This window comes from Magallana gigas, chromosome 4 (assembly GCF_963853765.1).
Source record: "Magallana gigas chromosome 4, xbMagGiga1.1, whole genome shotgun sequence".
Classification (NCBI taxonomy): domain Eukaryota; kingdom Metazoa; phylum Mollusca; class Bivalvia; order Ostreida; family Ostreidae; genus Magallana; species Magallana gigas.
The window spans coordinates 22,636,667-22,658,131 of NC_088856.1; the positions used below are offsets into that span (position 1 = coordinate 22,636,667).

The 21,465-nt window shown below is 29.8% G+C and overlaps 2 long non-coding RNA genes across 2 annotated transcripts; both read left to right on the forward strand.

Annotated features, from left to right (window-relative positions):
- Positions 1-13,924: 13,924 nt before the first annotated feature.
- Positions 13,925-15,277, forward strand: LOC136275160 (uncharacterized). The gene is made up of 3 exons (XR_010713691.1): positions 13,925-14,034; positions 14,122-14,976; positions 15,114-15,277. It is a non-coding gene; the product is annotated as an uncharacterized lncRNA (long non-coding RNA).
- A 2,210-nt stretch (positions 15,278-17,487) lies between these two features.
- LOC136275154 (uncharacterized) lies at positions 17,488-19,405 on the forward strand. Its single transcript, XR_010713687.1, has 3 exons — positions 17,488-17,798; positions 18,575-18,664; positions 19,001-19,405. It is a non-coding gene; the product is annotated as an uncharacterized lncRNA (long non-coding RNA).
- Positions 19,406-21,465: the final 2,060 nt, after the last annotated feature.

The following is a 21,465-nucleotide window of genomic DNA, read 5'->3' on the forward strand; positions in this document are numbered from 1 at the left end:
TCTCCATCGTCACGATAAGGTGATCAGTAGCACTTGCCAAAGTGGCCGTTTGGTCATACACTCTTGCTCCTTTCTTCGTCATGTAAGTCCAGGGCAGTGCTTTAACCAGTAGTTCTGTCATATCCCTCTCCAATGTTGGTGATTACATCGTCATACTTGATTATCTGATTTGGTGAAAGACTTGAAATGGGATTCTTCAATTTCGCTTGGAATGCAACAGTAGTTCCTGCAATACAAGAAGTATCTATTCGCATTTATAGTTAAAAAAAAACTTTATATATGAAAATTTAAAAAATGAAAGACACCATAGAGCGAACCTACAGCGCTTTCATTAAATCTACCGACCTTTTAAATATAACAAAAACGTTCCCTATTTGTAAAACGTCTGAAGATTTAATGAAAGTGCTATATATATATATATATATATATATATATATATATATATATATATATATATATATATATATTTACCAATGCGGGTGTATAAAAGCCACAAAAGAAATTACAAGTTTTTAATATGGTGTTTGCTAAGATTGATGTTCTCTTGTGTCTTTATTATTATGATTCATAATTTAAGTCGTTTTCCAACACTCTATTTTCTTTTTTCTGTGAAATTTGTTTTAAATCTTATTCACTTATTCAATTGGCATTTTATTATCTTTTAAGTGAAAATTCTTTTATATCATATATTTAGTGTCCCAAATAATAAACACAAAAATTTCAAAAATGTTAACGTGCAAACATTGAAAGTCATATTACGTTTTACACTGCCTTAGATTTGTGGCGACTCGATTATTACGAAAATTAAAAAAAATTGTAACGTGTTTTTTTAAAATGTAACTTAATGAACTTAAAAACATATTTTGAACTTTCATTACACAACAATAAATCCCTGGAATTTCTAGCAGTATGCCTAAAACCTCTAATCGATGGACATTTTACACGTACCATTATTTAAAATTAGTAAGAACTTTGATATCCTATCTATCTAAAACAGACTGAATTGTTAAATTTCACATTTTCATTTGCAACATATTAACTAAGTAAAAGGTTATTAATATCAATCAGACGAGATTTAAAGCAATATATAATATAACTTTTCATTACTACGATTCCAGGTCCTTCTTTCACAGGTTGGTTCCCATCCTATTTCCCGACAAATGTTTTTGTAGCTTCTTAGTCTCTTTACAAATGCACTGGGGTCGTTGCTCTCAGCTGACGTCATACAAAGAAGCATAAGACCGACGACCAAGCATGTACTCGCTGCCAGAGAATACTGCTAAAATAGTATAAAAATTGCTTAAAAAACTTCTTTTAAAATTGATTATCAATGTCAAGCTTTTTTAAAAATGAAGTAAAAACAAACGTGTACTTTTTTTTTACCTACCACGTTTTATAAACAGATTGAACGTTTATACAATATGAACAAAATATGAGTTCTGCAATATTTTACTACTTCGCATTTTTATAGATATACATGAGTCATTAAAATGAAAATAAGGTAACAAGATCATGTTTCCTAAGCATTTTTGCACGCAAGATACAAACATATAAAAACTTAGTGATTACCATCCTCTTCAGAGATCTATATTGAACGAGTTTCATCGATAGTTAATGAGCCATAACTCAAAAATTTGCAGAATCACAGAATGTGACATTGTCTCTGTATTAACCATTCAAGTTTTTTTTTACAGAGATTTGATAAATAAAATGGATTTATTTAATCGTAAAAAAGGTTTTTCCTAATACATATAAGAGACCCCATGGGCATATTCTTGGTAAAATAAAACTAACATATCTAAAAAGAAGATTGTTGTAGAAATTAAGAATTTTTTTTTATCCTTCTTTCAAGTTACATGTAACTGCTTGAAAATTAATATCTATAATTATTTTAGGTGGGTTTGAGAGGTACATATAAGTTGTACACAGCATGGACTCTTTCATAGATATTTAGCATTGTCAATTTGACATTCTCCATGGAAAGACATTAACGTTTTCATTGTCAAGAAATGAGATTACTTGATGCCCTTGCTTGTTGTTTGTGTTTCCTACTAATGAAAGGACATTGACCATCTGTTTTCGAACGTTTCATCCCAAAACCACCCTTATACATGTAATACCTGCATTTAATTATTATCAGAACTCATATGTAAAAAAAAAAATGAGAAATTAAGTCTGGACATCCCCTTTTTCAGCATTGTTTGGTTCCAATCTCAATCGGAACTGGTACATGATTGTATTTTTTTTATGTTGGAAAAACAGCTTGTTCACTTTTTGACTTTTTAGAATAGTTTTATATTAAGTATTTTGTCTTCTACTATAATCAATTTAACCATAACCAACCAGCTCAAAACGATTCCAAAAGCAGTGTGTCAATTATGCGATTCTGGTTAAAATATTCTTCGTAAGGTTGCATACATATTACAACTTATTAAGTCAACTCAACAACACTTGTTTGATGGATTTTAAATTTTACTCTTTTATACTTTGAATTCCATCCTTATTTTCGGCATGTATTTTGTAGCTGTTCAGATTTCCCACAAATGAACTTAAAATGATGTTCTCGGCCGCAATTACATTCATTATCGTAAGGCCCGTAATAACACATTTCTTCAAAGCCTAGAAAAACGATTTTTGACTAGTTTAAAAGCAATTTAGTATATGTTCTGATGGCTTTTAAATGCGAAATTCAGCAAGAAACGACCTTGACACACATTACTCTCTTTCATTTTAAGCTTTTAATGCAAATTACATTTTTTATGATGTTAAGTTTTAATTAATTGAATGAAAACATGTTTTTTTTCTCTTAAATATTGAGGTGAGAGTGGCCCTTTATACCATCACTTTAATTGTATATTGTTCCGCCTTAAACCTTGTAAATAATCATACTAAATATTTTTATAGGAAGATATATATATATATATATATATATATATATATATATATATATATATATATATATATATATATATATATATATATATATATATATATAATCTCTTATGATTTGCGATGGTATATGATTTTTATCCAGCGAGTTGTATGTTTTGGATAAAAATCATATACCATCGCAAATCATGAGAGATTTTTTATTGCATGTTTTACCAGATATTTTGTAAATCTCAACTTTTCTGTAAAAATTGTAATTGTGTGCCGCAGAGCAAATTATCTAAAAGATATCAACAACATTACGCATGGAAAAATGTTCCTTGAAGTTTAACAAATAAACATTTCTTGTTCGAACATTTTTTATGAATTTATAAAATATAATTGAAAAAAATGCTTCACATGTAGAATTTAACACTTTTTACCTGAATTAATTATTTACTTTTTTCAAGTCAATAAATCATACTGAGCTGTTCCCTACACCTCGGGAAAAATATTCGGGTCTATCGACCGCTCAAGCATTAAATAATTGTATAATATTGGTTTTAATTGTTCAAACTATGAGCCTTGGACCAATAATGGGACGCTGTTAGACGTTTAAATTCAAAGTTCAAAACATAAGAAAAACTTTATAAATACTCCATATTACAAAGCTACATGATACCTGTTTGTCTAGGAAGCAACCTATTACAGATTATTAACATGATTAACATGATTAACATGATTAACATGATTAACATGGGACTTTAAACTTTGATAACATTGTTAATTTATTGAGCGACAATCGTTTATAATTATCAGAATTTGTAGTAAACATCTTTAAAAATCTTCTCAAAGACTTCAGTGCAACAACATGTGATATCATTATGACAGCAAATATATAGTTTGTAATGTTTGTTCTAAATTAGTATAAAATACTTCTTCCTGCTTTCATCGACAAACCTCGGGTTTGGAAACGTAGCTTGTGATTAGTAATAATTACTACATGTATAAAAGCATCAGAGTACAGTGAAGAAACAATCTAAAGACCCCTTGGCCGAACGAAGGCATGCTTTTAATATTAACTAATCTATACTATTTCTAAGTAGGATGATATTACTATGTATATATACAATATCCTTATGTGATAAAGTGAACTGTTAAATACAAATTAGTTCAGCTCTGCGCTCTTTTTAAACTCAAATATTTTTTTGTAAAAATTTATGTGATAATCTTTGCATTATAATTAATTAGAGTTCAACAAAATTAATATGAACTTAATTTTAATCATTCATGTCAATGTGAATGATCTTTGTTGAAAAAGCTGTTTTACTAATAATTCTAAAAGATTGGACCATTGTTGGTACATGTATCCTTTGATATAGTCTTAAATTTTAAATTTAGCATGATTTTATATTACTGAAATATTAGAACTCGTTAATCATACATAATTATGTAAAAACGACTTTGTTAACATTGTTAATTTATTGAGCGACAATTGTTTATAATTATCAGAATTTAGCATCAGAAGTGATACTTAATATGCATATGACAAATTTAAAAAGTTATGACTATGATTGAATTTTTATCATTGTAATTTACGCCCTTAATAAGAAAATAATAGATATGCCAACTGAGTGTGTTTTAAAAAAATTATTTCGAATCAATTCTAAATATTTTTTTTTCATCTCATAATGATTTTGTTTTATCTATAAAATATGTTTTTAAAAATTTGTTCTAAAAAAATGTACCATGCTATGAAAACGAATGAAAATAAGTAACAGGAATATCGTTAGAAATTATTGTGAATATTAAAATGAACTATACAGTAAAACTCGGTTAAGCACAGTCCTAGGGACCAATGGAATTACTTCGTTATATCCGTAATTCGTTATATCCTTATAACGAATTCGTAATGATATCCATCGCAAATTCACTATATACATGTTTTCTTTCACCAGACTATAATTTCTGTTAAATGAGGCTTTAAATAAAAATTCGTTGCTTTGATACCTTTAAGGTGGCTCTATACACCACTTTTTGATGACGCAGTACGCAAAAAAGTAAATCTGGAAGCATGCAATTCCGGTACTGGCTGATTAAAACCGAGGCGAATTGTGTGGGGACCGCTCTTTTGAAAAATTTGTTAAATGAATAGATTGAATTTCATAATTGGAAAATTAATTACTTTCAAGTAATGTGGTTTGTGACACCTTTACGTTTTGTCGTTTAATTTATTGAAATAACAATAAAATCAAGTATAAATCTTAAAATAGTTTCTTTCCCACTATCGACATATTACAGCGTAGCGCAGTGGTTTAGTGGATTCCCTACAAACCTTTAGGTCATGAGTTTGATTCCCGATGAAAACCATAATTTTTTTAATTTTTCAAAATTTTCTAAAACGTATTTTTGGTTAAATACTGTGAAAGAAAATTCTAAACCAGTGAAAGTGTTTCAATTTTAATATACTTTAATGCGCATTGATATTGAAATATGTTCCTTACCACCTTAAGGGGGTGGGAGGGTTGTTTTGAATTTCTCTCAGGTTGGGATACATAAATCCTATTAGCCTAGTAAATTTTCCCCTTTATTTAGTTGACTTAGTTTTGCATTAAAGCGAATATATTCACTTCTACAGGCCTATAATGAAATACGTTTGTATTTATCATTCCAACATTATATTTAGGAAATTTTCGTCAACTCAGAAATGAAAAGTCCCCAAGGTGTTCGGGCCTTGGAACTTAGGAACGATAACCCTTACCAGAGGAACTTTCATACCAAAAAAAATCTAAAACATTTTTTGTGTTTATTTGCAATGATTTTCATTCAATTTCATATGTCACAGATATCAAAATACATTTTCTTTTAACATCAAGCAACTTTTTCAGATGATTTGTCAACAGAGTAAGACAATATGAAAAAATATCTTTTGGGGAAATACACAAAAAAAATTGCAATAATAACAGTTTTAAATGTTAAGAAGTGTTATATTTTTTTATGTGTCCGAAGGAAATATCCATCATATGACAAAAAAACTCTCTCAATTTGTTAATAGCCAGCTTTTAAAAAAATATTTTACAAAAACACGAAAAAGACATTTAAAAATTCTTTAAGAATACCTAGAGTATCCCTATCATCACTTTTATATTTGATAAGTATATGTTTTGTGGTCTTCTATTGACAATTGGAATAAACTGTGGGTGTATAGAGCCACCTTAATAATCGGATTTTGAATTGAAAAAATATATGAAAATAAATTCATTCAAATTATTTTGTTGAATGGTAGTGCAGACTTTTTTAAACTGTAAAGAAATTCTTTATAAAATGTCGTTATTATTCACCTCTACCGGACTCAAAATCAGTTATATCTGTAAATTCGATATAGCCGAATTCGTAGTAACCGTAAAATTTTGCAAATATTTGTTAAGAATTTTACCGGGGACTCCAATATATTCGCTTTTTCCGATATATCCGTGTATGTTCTAGACGAGTTTTACTGTACCCTTCGCGACTTTTTGCTTCCACTACTTTTCACTTGATATTTCGATAATCTTGAATACTTTTGTGCTCAAACTACGTTTATCAGCATATGAAAAATTTCCAGATTATTTCTTTTAAAACGCCACCTCTACCGCTTCAGGTTTCGATACAAATAGAAAGTTTACGGAGATTTTGCATTGCATCAGCCATGAAATGGTCGGTAAAATAACGTTGAAAAATTGTGCGAGGTATTCCAAATACTTCCGAATGGAGAAAAGATGTAAACATTTCCAATTGTAAATCTCCGAAAGAAATCTTTTTATTCATTCCTGTGGACTTGAATTAGTGAAAAATTTTAATTGTTTCTTAAACAGGAATGTGTAATTTTATCATATATTTAATAATCATCCAAAAGTGATGGAAGCAATAACTTGGAACAGACTATACCCGCGTAGCTGGGAGTAATGGCTTTCTGATAGAAAGTATTGTTGCTATAGAATGATACAAAGAATTGTAGCAAATGATATTGAATAATAATAAAAAGTTTTTCTTTTGGAAAGATGGAAGTATCTTTTAAACGTTTAAAATGAAAAGCAATATAGCATATTTTGATGTAATTTTCTAACAAATTGACTGCATTATAATCAAAACAGTTATTAACATTTATTTGTATGTTTGAATATTAAAGATGGGAAACACTAAATTATAGAACCAATATACTACTTTTTTACTCTTTAAAGAACATTCAATTATAACGCATTTGAACGAAATAATTTTTTATTGAAGATCAATTACATTGTTACACAATATAGTCATTTTTGTAACAAAGCAATGTCTTCTTTTTAAGAAGTTAAATTATCAGTCAGAAACTTTGTATCCGCTCAAAAATGTGAAATGGGCGTGTATGTAGGTAGCATATCCTGAAAAATTAGGTGTCCAGAATTGACTGCCCTTCTTCATCCTTACTACAAGGTGTCCAGTAGTACTCGCCCAAGTGGCAGTCTGGTCTTCCATGACCGTCCAGACGATTTGTTTGCCATCGAGTACTCCACCAATATACGCTTTTGCCCCTTTTTTTGTCAAATACGTCCAAGTAAAGGAATAAACCCCGTCCACAGGGGCCGTGAATTTACCGGTACTTGTGTCATATCCCTCACCAATGTTTGTGACTATATGGTTATACTTAATTATCTGATTCTTTGAAAGACTTGAGATAGAATTTTTGAGATAAACATGGAAGGCAACAGTTGTATCTAAAATACAAGAAATTTTGAATTAATTGTTTATCCTTTTAATAAAACAAAAACTTTGAAAAAAATAGTGTTTATCAAAATAAAAGTACTATGTAAAGAGTCAAGTAATATAATTAATATCATATCTATATGATAAACTCGTTTTAATTAAAGGGGCATTGTCACAATTTTTTTTCCATATTTTAAACTTTTCAATTTTTAATGTTTGAAATGCTTGGTTACGGTATTTCAAATGATCAGCCAAAGTTTCAACAAAGGTTTCAATTTTAAAGCGAGATATAGAGCCTTTATTTCACTGTAACGTAAACAAAGCTCGTGCATATTCTTGTTTACATCGGTTGTATTTACGGTTTTTTTATTCAAGTATTCATATAACATAAATCACAATAAATTGCATATTGACTTCATAAATATATATATATATAGAGAGAGAGAGAGAGAGAGAGAGAGAGAGAGAGAGAGAGAGAGAGAGATTCCTCTAAATATAGAATATATTCTTCCAGATTTCCCAGCCCTCATTTAAGAGTACTTGTCTATTATTTTTACTAGCAATATATTTATTTGTGTCATACATAATCTTGATGGAGGATATCAACCCATTTAGAAAATCTTTCTTACTACAGCATCTCATAATATATATAAAATATTTAATTTTTAAGGCAATGATATATTTTACTTGATCTAAATTCTTTCAGTTGTGAATCTGAGGGGTTAGGAAGTGATACAAAAATGTGATTTAAGGTTAGTAGAAATTTTTAAACCGTTAAACGACCCGATGGTGTAAGGTTTCTACGGTTTCCATGTCTCATTGTTTATTTTCATATGTTGAAACTTTAATCTAAAGTTCATATCAAAGATATTTTGCAGATTTGTAACAAAGTCTTTGCCAAGTAATTTAAAAGTTTTCTTGCCCCACTCCAGAGCTTCATTTGAGTATATTATATCATCACAATGTTTTTTGCATCCTTTCCAAACAACTTGTGTTTTGTTGTAGTTTATATGAAGTCCACATATTTTGCAAAATCTTGCAAAATCTTGCAATATTTTAAGACTTGATTGTAAAGATTGTTCACTACCATCCAATAAAAATGAGGTATCATCAGCAATCCTTGCTTTTTCAAATTTTAATAGCTTGGATTTCAGTACATATCAAGAACAGATAGGGTAATAATGGATCGCCTTGGCGACATCTTCGGTACAAATAAAAAGTGTCTGATATGTTACCTCTCTGATTCACAACTAATGTTATGTTTGAATAAAAAATACTAACCCACTTTCTAATGGACTCACCAAAATTAAAATATAAGTGCTATTTTAATTTAAGACCATGACACGGCTGTATTTACTTGTAAACGTTTTGCTCTCTATGAACCCCCCTTCCCTTAATCTTGAACATAAGCAATCGAATATTATTTATCTATTCAAGCTTATACTCTTACAAATTCTATTTCAGCGATTTTTAACTATAGTTGGAAGCCAAAAAAACTTGATTAAAAATCTAAATAATTTATATATATATTAATCTTAATCTTATATGAAAATATATCTAAATGCCTTTTAAAAAGCAAACAAACAAAAAAGAAATGAAAACCCTTTAAAGCATTAGAGGTATATATATACGATATTCATAGCCTACCATTAATATTCCAGGTCCTTCTGTTACAACTTGGTTCCCATCCTATTTCCCGACAAGTGTTTTTGTAGCTTCTTAGTCTTTTTATAAAAGCATTCTTGTCGTTGTTCTCAGCTAACGTCATACACAGAAGAGTAAGGCCGACAACCACACATGTTCTCAGTCCCTGAGAATATCCTTATATACTATACACACTATTTTATATACATATTTAAATTTTGATTCTTGAAAGTTTACCAATTAAAAATAAAATATTCAAACTATTTTTCAACTTACCATTTTTCTGAACGGATTGCGAAAAGTACACAGTAAAATTGTAATATGCAATATATTTCTCTTACTTAATATATACTTGGTTCATTCTTAATATGTCATTAAAATGAAATTAATACATCAATATCACGTTTCCTCAACAGTTTGTGCACGCAAGATAAAAACATTTCAAAGAGTTACTGGGTTTGATCTTTTTCAGAAAGCTAATATTTATAGAGTGAGAATGCATTGCAGTAAATGATGCATTACTCCAAATTTACAAATTAACAAAACAAAACTATGAAGTTTGTGCAAAAAATGAGAAATATAAGATCGGTTGACAAGATCTGAAATTTATAGTTTGTTGAACATTTTAAAGTAATGTTGATCATTATATCTTTTTCAGAATTAATAAACCTTCTTAAAACTTCTTAAAACATAGAATCGTAGAAATGAACGAAAATGTTTTGAAGTTTGAAACCAGAACTTGTGTATGTTTCTTTCTAGATAAAAAAGAAATTAACTGCTAGAAAATAAATAATTATCTGCAATTTAATGCGGATCTAAAATGTAAGCTTTTGTTCATCAGGTAAACTTTTGTTCTTAAGAAAATTAATGTCTGTTATTAGACTTTCAAAATCATTACAAAAAATTAAATTACATGATTGTAAAATATTTATTGTTGTCGAGCATGGTTTAATCACATGTTGGACTGTAACCAGTTATAGGTATTTTCTCGGAAGGGGGGGGGGGGGTGGAATGGACAGAGGGGCATTTACTCTTAAATACTCAATTATACGTCTGACATATACGTCAACAAGATAAGCAATTACTTCTCATATTTTATAACACAAAAGATAAAATTGACTGGAAAACTTTCTCGGAAGGGGGGAGGGGGGGGGGATGGACAGAGGGGCATTTACTCTTAAATACTCAATTATACGTCTGACATATACGTCTACAAGATAGGCAATTACTTCTCATATTTTATAACACAAAAGATAAAATTGACTGGAAAACTTCTGCAATGAGCGTAACGTATTCCTGATAATAACAAGAGCAAATGATAAAAATACCATTTCTAAGAAAAAAAATTTGATACTGAAAAATCGTTCGATGATGTCAATGCTAGAAACATTCAATGTATATATGATTGCACAACAAAAAGAATGAATACATTTTCCCTGTAAGTTCCTATATTTGTAAGTACAAAATACCTTTCTGACCACAGATAATTATATAACTTATCAATGCTGTTATGAAAATATAGTAGAATTTAAAAGATACAAGACATGGATTTAAAATTTTCTGTTACATGTAAGATATACTTATAATAACAGGTAGATAAAGTTGATTCATCGGCAATTAATATGTCCGCTGTCCAGTTATGTTGGGGAAATGTTGTTATAGAAGGTCTGAAACTGTGACAATACTGAATTAAATACACTTTACGTGTATTACTTGGTGAAAAGAAATTTATTGACAGGTTCTCTATCTTAAGTATGTTACATTTGTAACATAAATACTTAAATAGCTGGTGTAAATTTCTTTCATGAAATAACTCAACCAGTATACTGTCACAATAATCACTTTTTTATTATCGTCATTAATCATGCAGACTTAATTTCATTACATGAAGAAAAGAAAACTTTTTTTGTCAGTTTTAGATTACTGCACGTAAAAAACCTTATTTTTTAATAAAAATTACTAATAAGTTTTTTTGCACCAAATCTCTGGTTTTACCACAGTATGTCGTTTTCTCAAAAACTTTAAAGCTAGAAGTCTCTATATTCAGCATTAATATAATGCAAGTTGACTAACTGTTCACAGCAAATGTTCAATGTTATCTCCATTCGTATTGATTATCGCACCAATTTTGGCGTGACTCAGAAATGTCGTGTGTTAGACAACCATCAATTCTTGACGGCTACCCCGCGGGCGCCGCCAGTGGTACCCCTCCTACCGTCACTTTCGTCTGTAACCCCGGGTATACTCTCTCTGGCAACCCGGCATACACCTGTGATACAAGTGGAGCGAATCCGCATTGGACAGGAAACGCGGAGTGTATTACTATGTTCATCAAAGACGGTATTGGTAAATAAAATGCATGGTTTATTTTGTAGTTTTTAATGTTTATACGTTTTTATTTACAATATACACGCATTGATGTTTTATCTCTCACCAATTTGCTTTTATGAAACATATACTGTTTTAATATTTTTAATTCTTAAGCGTTTTGAATTTGAACTTAAACTAATGGAAAAAAAGATTAAGACTTCCATATTTTTTTCTAATGTTGAATTCATTCACTGTGTAAGTTAATAATTTCTATTCCAATGTCCCTATTCATAAAAAATCTTATTTTGATAAAAGCTCTTTCATAGTTTTAGGAGACTTTGAGATTTTAATATAAAACAGGATGCAATAACACTATTCGGTCTTTAGTTTTTCTTTTAAATATGAAGGTATATATCGAGGTTTTAACAACAAAGACAAACCAATCATAGATTCTCTTACAAATTTATTCTCAAATTCTTAAATGGTACCTCCATTTTTACTACGATCGGCTAAAAACCGTATTGCAGTCACTAAGTAGCTATTTAAACACAGCTGTTTCTTTTTTAGCAGAAATTAAACAAACAATTGGAACCAATGCCATTCTGAAAATATTTTGATTAAACTGATATCGAAATCATGGCCCAGATCAAAACGTCTTAACTGATTTAAATATTAAATGCATGGTTTTATCAGTATCAGACTAGGTTGATCACAGCCTAATTGGAATGCTTTGAATAGGATGTCGATTTTTTTCTCTCACGTGTATTAAAGAGTAATGTGTGAATCTTGTTTGTTTCCGACAATACTCCCTTGACTTAGTTTTGACATACCTCCGCCGATGTTACATGTAAAGGGGTATCAGTTGAGGAACGAAGAATGAGTCCAAGCCATTAGTTTGCATTACTTGCAATTCTGTCTTCATCTTGTCCGGTGACCTACATGTAACTGTTATTGAATTAAAATATCATATATCTTAAAACAAATGTTTAAAACACTATGTATTCTTAGAAAAAAATCTTTTGTGAGGTTTTAATGGCAATAACGTGTCTTTCATAACCATTGATTCATAAAGGACAAGACAGTGAATTCTTTTTCTTTACCTCATATCTTATCTACTTCACTTTAAGGGGGAAGTCTACACCGTAACCAATATGTCTGATGTGCCGGTTGAACCGCCATCTTGTTCCGGATTGACTTGTTTTTTCATGGAACAAAATAACCTTACACCGTTTTTGGAACTCTTTAATAGAGGAGTGTAAAAAAATTTATGAAATCACGTAAACACTTAGACAGTGAGATGAAAATATATGCGTGGCAAAAGCTTTTAAACTACATTGATTATCAGCTGTTTTTTGCGAAAAGCCGGTTAGTGAAGTTTAAAGATCGCTTTTATACTTATCATGTCAGCTACAGCACACGATCATACATACGGGGCATATTATAAAGGTAAGTATTTATTTTTTAAATTATAAAAATAATCACCATCTCTTTTTATATTCCTAATTTTATTCTGAACTGAAAGAAGTGCGGTTAGTACCGTCCTTTCAACATATGAAGTTAAAGGATAATTGGATATATGAATAAATCAAGACAATCAACACCTCTATTGTTTTGTATGGGAAATTTGTATGTAGCAATAGCAGTGGAAAATGTGTAGAAGAAGATTTGGTAGATCCGGAGGGTAATGCCGTATTTCATGATCACTCTTATATGTGTACGGAAAAAACATGTATGTGTAACTATGCCTAAGCTTTTCTTTCATAATTTTGATTAGTATCGGTACAATATAAAAACATATTTTAATTTTGTTAGTAAATTACAAGATATAATGTGCTGTATATATACATGCAAAAAAAAATAGTTTTAAAGGTTCGAGTAATGATATCCAAGCAGAGCAAAAAGATGATGGGACAGAATATGCTGTCTCAGAAGACGATGATAATGAAGAAGAAGAAAATAAAGGTCAAACTAAATGCATATTTTATATAAATGCATGACAACAGTGAATACATTGATATATAGCAGTACAATTGATGCTTATGTATTTATGTGTTTTTTTAAATCTACAGGTGGAAATTTCTATCCTGTGCAAGGACGACATATCATAGATCTAAAAATCTTAATTCAAGGTCTAGAGAGAGGGTGTCATTCTTGCAAAAATCCTCTACAGTTGTCGTCTTGCATTGGAGACAACATATATGGACTAGATACTATATACATATACACAAAACTAATTTTGGCATATTTAAAGGTATGTTATAAAAATGTACTTTTACACATAATTTTGGTCTATAGCAAATATATTTATTAAGCATTTTGAATGTTTTTAAATGTGAATTTATAATAAATATTTAAATTATCTTTGAAAATATTTTTATACAGGAAGCCTACTTCACATGGAATGTGAACACTGTCAAAATGTTACACTAATCCCTACTGGAACGAGACATGGTCCTAATGTTTGGGATGTAAACTCCAAACTAAGTGCAGGTAAAATAATTTTTTATAAAGTATATTTTACATTTTATGTTTAAAATAACCTTATCTTTTTTCTATTTTATCAAATCATTTTTATAGCTATGCTTTTGTGTGGCATTGGAGACACCACAATTAACTCTCTCCTTGGGACATTAAATTTGCCACCTGTTACCAAAACTACATTGAAGAGGCGAGAAAGAGAAACAGGAATTGCATTCGAAGAAGTGGCTTATGAGTCTTGTTGTGAAGCACTATGGAAGAAAAGAGCAGGTAGGTCCGAAGGCAATAAATCATCTAACTAAATGTTTCACGTATGCAGTAAAAGGCAATTCAGACAGAGAATCCTTAGAAAACAATCATAGAGCTGAGCTATTCCATTCCATGTCACAGGGGACCATTCAAATTTGTAGAGACTGGTGCGGGTAAGAAAATAAGTATATCAAATGTTATCAGAGTAGTATATATAATTTTTGAAACCCTTAAATTTTACATTGTATTTTTGTAGCAACAAGAAAGATACAAGCCAAAAAATTTGCAATACGGATAATATCTCCATGGAAATGATATTTTGGCCGATCTCCAGAAAGTATTTGAAAATTTCTTTTAAAAAAATGATCGTCTGTTAAACATGGGGAGCACGCAGGACAATAACAGTTTTAACAGCGTCGTTGCATCAAAGCATCCAAAAAATCGTTTTATTGGGGGTTCTGAGTCAACTGCTTTTAGATTGGCAGCAGCTGTGTCTCAAAAAAAAAACCATTGGACATGATGCTATTTCTAAGGTTAGTTGATTTTCTTGTTTGCAATTACGTTTATGTATATAAATATTCATAAATTAACATACCACCTAAAGTTTCATTGTATAGTATATAAAGAAAATACAACCAAAAGGTGAAGTCAAGCATTACTTACAAAAAGCGACGGTATGAACTCAAGTCCTCAACAGCAAAACAGGTAAACACAATTTTATCAATGATTTTCAATTTACATATATTTCAAAAATACAATTATTTATCTATAATAGAATGTTTTTTTTCTAAGACGTATGCACATATCGATTTACTAATTAAATTATTCGTTGTATAAAACAGGTGTAAACCGCTGAAATAAAGGAAGGAGCAACATATAAATCAGGTGTTGAACTTAACCCCTCAGCAGATTCCATTGAAGAAATACCTGATGCAACTCAACCACCAACTCCAAGACCAGTTGACAAAGGAGGAAACACATTTTTTTTTTGACTTAGAGACCACTAGCTTGGGTAATGAACTTTGTTTGTATTACAATTGACAAATGAAAATATCGAATATGAAACCAATTTTTTTTTTATAACGAAGTAACATAAACATTTATGAATTCAAAAAGAAAATCATTCTATGTAAAATATATTTTTTATTTCTTTCAATTTTTACATTTTAGGCACTTCTTGTGACAATATGCAGTTGGCCTGTGTTGCTGGAGAAGAAATGTTCAATAAGTATGTTTTTCCAAACTTTACAATTACTGTAACTGGGATCTATGTTAAAAATGGGGAGATGTTTGTTTACAATACTAGAGTTCAGAGTGTTTCTGTGAAGAAGTGTATAGAGGAATTAGCTGAGTGGCTAAAACAGTTTCATAAGCCATTACTGGTATGTCATAATGGACGAGCATTTGACACCATTATTTTATTGAAAAATTGTATGAACATTCCTTGCTCTTTGCCATTTGAAGGTTTTGTTGACAGTTTGTTTGTTTTGAAAGAAGCTTTTCCAGGTAGGAAATGTTATAAACTGGAAGCATTAGTTAAGGATTGTATGTCTATGTCATTTGAGACCCACTCAGCTCTTGAAGATGTTAGGGCTTTACAGTCATTGGTTTTACATTTGAACATAAGTTGTGATGTTTAGTTAAAACACAGTTTTAGAGTAGATTTTGTAATATCTTCTATTAATTATAAATCAAAGACAAATGATAACTTAGTCTCTTTGCAAGCTTTATCACATTCTGTTTCCAATTACATGTTACAAAAATAGCACAGTCTGGTTTATCATATGAATATCTGAAAACTGCCTATGAAAGAGGAGGACCGGAGGGTATTTAAAATATACTGAGTGAGACCAATTCTGATGGTGTTGTAAGAGATACAAAATCAGTTTTGTTTTAAAGATCATCACTCATTTTTCAAAATAAGTTGTTTTTGTATAGACAGGAAATTTTGTTCCGTTTTTTTATATACTGTTGATTTATTTTACAGGTTCATATGTTTTTGTTTTTTTATAATCTGAAATGCATTTTAATATCTATTAGAACAGGTGAAAATTATGTTGAAGCATGACAGGTAATGTAAATATGTATTGAAAGGTCTGGAAGATTTGTATTGTGATATGAAAAAAGGTAAATGTATTTTTTAACTCTTTGTGCTTTTTGTGGTGTCTGCTATTTCTGGTTTCTGCTTACTTAATTGCTTTGTGTGTTTGTCCTAAATGTGCTTCATTTATATGCTTTGTGTGTTTGTCCTAATTGTGCTTCATTTATATGCTTTGTGTGTTTGTCCTAAATGTGGTTCATTTATCATGCTTTGTGTGCATATATTATTTGGCTTAAATGTGCATGCTTAATTTAATTCTGATATGAGTATTTGACATAAATGCTTTGCATATTTTTAATTACATTTAACTAATTGTTCTGTTTTATACATATGTTCAAATTAGCTTAATTTCCACTCTGATTAAACATATATATTATTAATTTTTCTTATAATACTAGCAAATTAAATATTCTTACATGCATTTCATTTTGCATATAGTTCACAAGAACACTCTTACTTAAATAAAATGTGTATCTTTGTTTCCTTTGAATTTACATATGCAGCATTATTAGACATTATTAGACATTACACATTTATTTATTAGCATTCACTCTTTATAACAATTTTGGTATTTTTGAAAATGTGTACTCAAATTAGTACCAGTGTGTTTGGGACAAGATAAAATCAAGAAAGATAACTCTTTAACTGGATGTTTTTTGCAAAAAATTTTGTAATAATTTGATATTTTCTTTAAAAATTCAATTTTATTCAATTTCTTTTCTGATTCAGAAACATTTAAGTATGCTCTTTTAATTTTGAGATTTTTGTGGAATTTCATGCAGCAATTTGCTATTAATAATTTTTTTAAATGTGTTAGTTTCACATTTTCTGGATTTCAATTAAAAAATAATACAGACTTTATTCATTATTTCTTTCTTTGTTATTTAAGAACATGATTCTGCTTTATATTCATACATAATAATTTTGAATTTCATGCAGCAGTTTGCTTTAAATTATTTTTTAAATGTGCTAGTTTCACATTTTCTGGATTTCAACTAAAAATATTAAAGACTTTATCCATTATTTCTTACTTTGTTATTTAAGAACACAATTCTGCTTTATATTCATACATAATAATCAGGAGAATTTTTTTTTCTTATTAATAAGAACAAAAAAATCGTTGAAAAATTATAAAAGTAAAGCTATACACTTTAGGTTTTCTTACTGTCTGTTTCAGTACCTTCTCTTGTATACAAATGCATGTAAAAAAAAAATTCATGCACTTTATGGTTGTAGACAATCCCCTTAACTATTACTTTTTTGAAAAGAATGTTCGAGAGAATTTTAGTTTATCTTAATACTATATCAGAATACTGATCATTTAAAGTTATCTTGAATATTTATATTACGTGTCTTCAAATTTAGTTTGTATCTGTTGCAGGTGTTAATGCAAGTATTCGATCAGAAATTGCACCAGCTCCGCGACGTAAGTTTTTTTAAAGTGTGTAATATCGGACTACGAACTACTATAATAATACAATGACTAAAACCAACAGATGAATTGAAAATGTAATAATTTATCTGCTAGGTTAAACATAATGCAAACAAATAATCAAAGATAGGATGTTAACATGTTTTGACAACTGAAAAATATTCATGCCATATACAAACCACAATGTATGTACTTACATGTACAAGAAAACAAAATTGACCCGAGCGTCAAAAGACGGCCACAAAAACAATGTTGAATTCTAAACAATATGATTATTTGAAAATATCGAGTTGTTAATTACATTAAAAAAAATTTCACTTACAGACATGGACAAAGTTGCTATTAGTAGCTTTTGAAAATTAGATTGATTTCACTTTTACTTATTAATTAAATAAATTAATTTTAATCTTATTATTTTCTAAGATAACATTTTCATACTTTGGTCTTATTCAACCACATACTTTCTGTGTTTAGCAGACAAAGTATTTGATTGAATGTAGACATTTGTAATAGCCCCACGAAAACGCACAGCTACTTTTGACTTTCATACATATTATATAATTATTCTAGCGGCCGGTGTTGAATTTGAATATAATGAAATTGGCGAAGATAAAAGTCGTTAAATTTTTGAAAAACGTAATTATTCGGAACTGTTGACTGTGTGAAATGCTATTCTCATGCATGACAACAATAAAAACAGCATGAAATGTCTAAACCCTTTTTTTGTATAAAGTAGGTAATATGGAAGAGTTGTTTTCCATTTTTTTTAGTTTGGTTTTGGATTCTGATAGCAGTTGGTTCTTTGGTGACCATAGCGTAATATAAGTTTTATGTGTTTGCTGCTTTAAAAAGTGTTATAGGTTTGTAAAACATACGCTCATTATTAAAGAAAATTAAGGAACCCGTTCATGTTTTTTTAGTTTCCGTGCTCTCCGGAGTCTGCAGACTTTTCCAAATGAAGATTCACATTTCATTTAAAGTTTTTTTGTTTTTTTAATAAACCTATCATTTGAAAGAAAAATCATTAAAACAAAACATTAAATAATGAATTAAACAAAACAGCCTATTAATCCAAAACTGTTATAGTTTTCTAAAAAATATAAACAGTGATTATAGGTTACTTACACATACTGATCTTCCATTTATAAGTATGTCAAGCACAAGATGTTTAGTGGAAAACTCATTATGTATTTCAGGAAAAATAGAGTACAAAACATAGGACCAACCAACATCAAAGACTTTCCAGTGGCTGCGATATGACCATGGTTTAATTTTGATGCTAGTGGCTGCACGTGTTCTGGATATTGCTTTTCCTGTGGTTATTTTGCAGAGCCATTGCAAATTTCTTAGTTTTATTTTCCACGAAAGTCCACGAAAGTCCTGTATAAATAACTATTCAAAAGGTGAAAAAATATTTTTTTTTTCCTTTATTCTATTTTATTTTGTCTACTACAAAACACAACACCATCACAACAAAGACAATCTCATTGAATATCTGATCTATGATGTCATTATTGGGAGTTGATTTTAATCAACTTTCCTATGCAATTACTCTGGCAAACCGAAAGTGAAACAGTGTTTGGACCTAAGCGCAAATCACGACCGCTGACATGACTTAGTTCTTGAAAATAATAGAAAAATTCGATGTAATGTATCCTGAAGCATTGTTTTTCAAGGAAACCTATCTATAACATTTTGAAAATAGTCAGATTTCATATAATACGAACAATTTAGATATTTTTGTAGTCTCATGTATTCCTACGCCAGAGTTTAATATAGTCGCGTTCAACCTAACGCTCGGCTGTCTCCGTGAATTTCCGACAAGCAAAGAGGCTCTCTTGCTTGTCGGAGATTAACGGAGACAGCTGAACGTCTGGTTGAACGAGACAAGAGTTCGATATCAATAGTGCTTGGATCCGTACAATTTTTAGAATTGTTTCGATTACTTATAGATAGTTTAAAATCCATTTTTAAATATTACACAGCTTGATTCAAATGGGGTTTCTCGAATTTCTTGTCAGAAAAGTCTTAAAATCCATATTATTATAAAAAAGTGCGTAATTCAAATACCGACAAGAAACTAATTGCCATGCAAAATAAGTTGATTTTAAAATAAATGATATACGATTAAATCAACTCCGGTCAGTACTTCAGTACTTTGATTAAGAAAAGAATTGACAGAAACTTCTCGCTTTAATTACAGTTCACATTCATAGAATACACACACAAAACCATTTTTTTTCAAATGACATTAAATTTATTTCAATATTTGAAATTGCAAAAAAAGAAGAAGAAAGAAATGGCACAAACAATTGGATTATTAATCAAATCTGTAATCCTCTGTTTAAGTTTAATTATGTAGAAAATGAAAATGATTCTCAATTTTAATAAATTCTTCCCTATGTGTCCAATCTTAAAACTAATGAACAGAAAAGCCTGAAAGGGGCGTGGTCACGATTTTGGTCAAAAATTAATTTTCCCGTTTTTAACTCACCTGAACTGAAAACTCAAATTAACTTTTCTGATCACATTTTGTCCGACGACTGTCTGTTTGTCCGTCTGTCTGTAAACGTTTTACATTTCCGACTTCTTCAGAAGAACTGAGTCGATTTCAATCGAATTCGGAATAAAACATTCTTAGGTGAATGGTGCATGTACTTATTGACAATTTGCTGTTAAATTAAATTAAAGATAAAGCGACTGCGGATTTTGATTGCTCAAATAATCTCATAGAACGTTTTAACAAAGTAATGTTGTTTAGGAGTTCATCATAATGTCTAACAGTAAAAGCTTTGAAATGAGTACAATTTGAGTGTATTATTAATAGAGCAAGATTGATATAGAGTGATGCTCATTCACATTAAACCGACATGAAAAATGCTTGATGTGTTAGTATGTAATCCAACAATGACGCTCCTTAAGCTTTGCTATAACCGACTGAGCAAAGAAAACTCAAATCCTTCCACCACGTCCTATGACTTGAAATACAGAGTACGGATTGTGACGTCATCAAATCCAAAACTCATGATCCTCCTGTGGGTCAACTCGTTAGATGACTAAACTTTAAGTAGAAACTACATACAGATGGTAAATTTCAACTGTCATTCATTTTCATTTGAACTGAAATGTGCGTTTATTTTTGGTTTGTGCCAAACTCAGTTGCTTTTTCATTTTGCATCCGATTGTAATGAAAATTAACGTAGGTGAATATGCGTTAATGGACGGTGTTCATATTCATAAATATTTGAATGAAGACAATTTCAAGGTTCCATTAAATTATGATCGACCAGTAATGGACCAGTGTCGCTATATGAGAACAGTCTGTTGTAGACAAATTTTCATGTAAGCTTCTAACTTGTTACTTTATATTGCTGATATGTTGCTATTTCGTCGTAAATAAAATAATTTGAAGTTAATAATTTGGTTTTTTTCTGTTCTACAATATTTGATAAAAAAATGTTTTATATCAGTGGAAAAGAATAGCGATGATTGAATAGCGATGGTAAATACATGTATATCTTATATAACACTGAGTTATCATGTTTCCAAAATATATCAGAAGGGTTGCACGACTGTTGATGTCCGAACTGAGTTTTTTAATCTTCAGATCATAATTAAAATGAAAACTAAGTTTGAATAAAATTATTTGCATAGTAACATT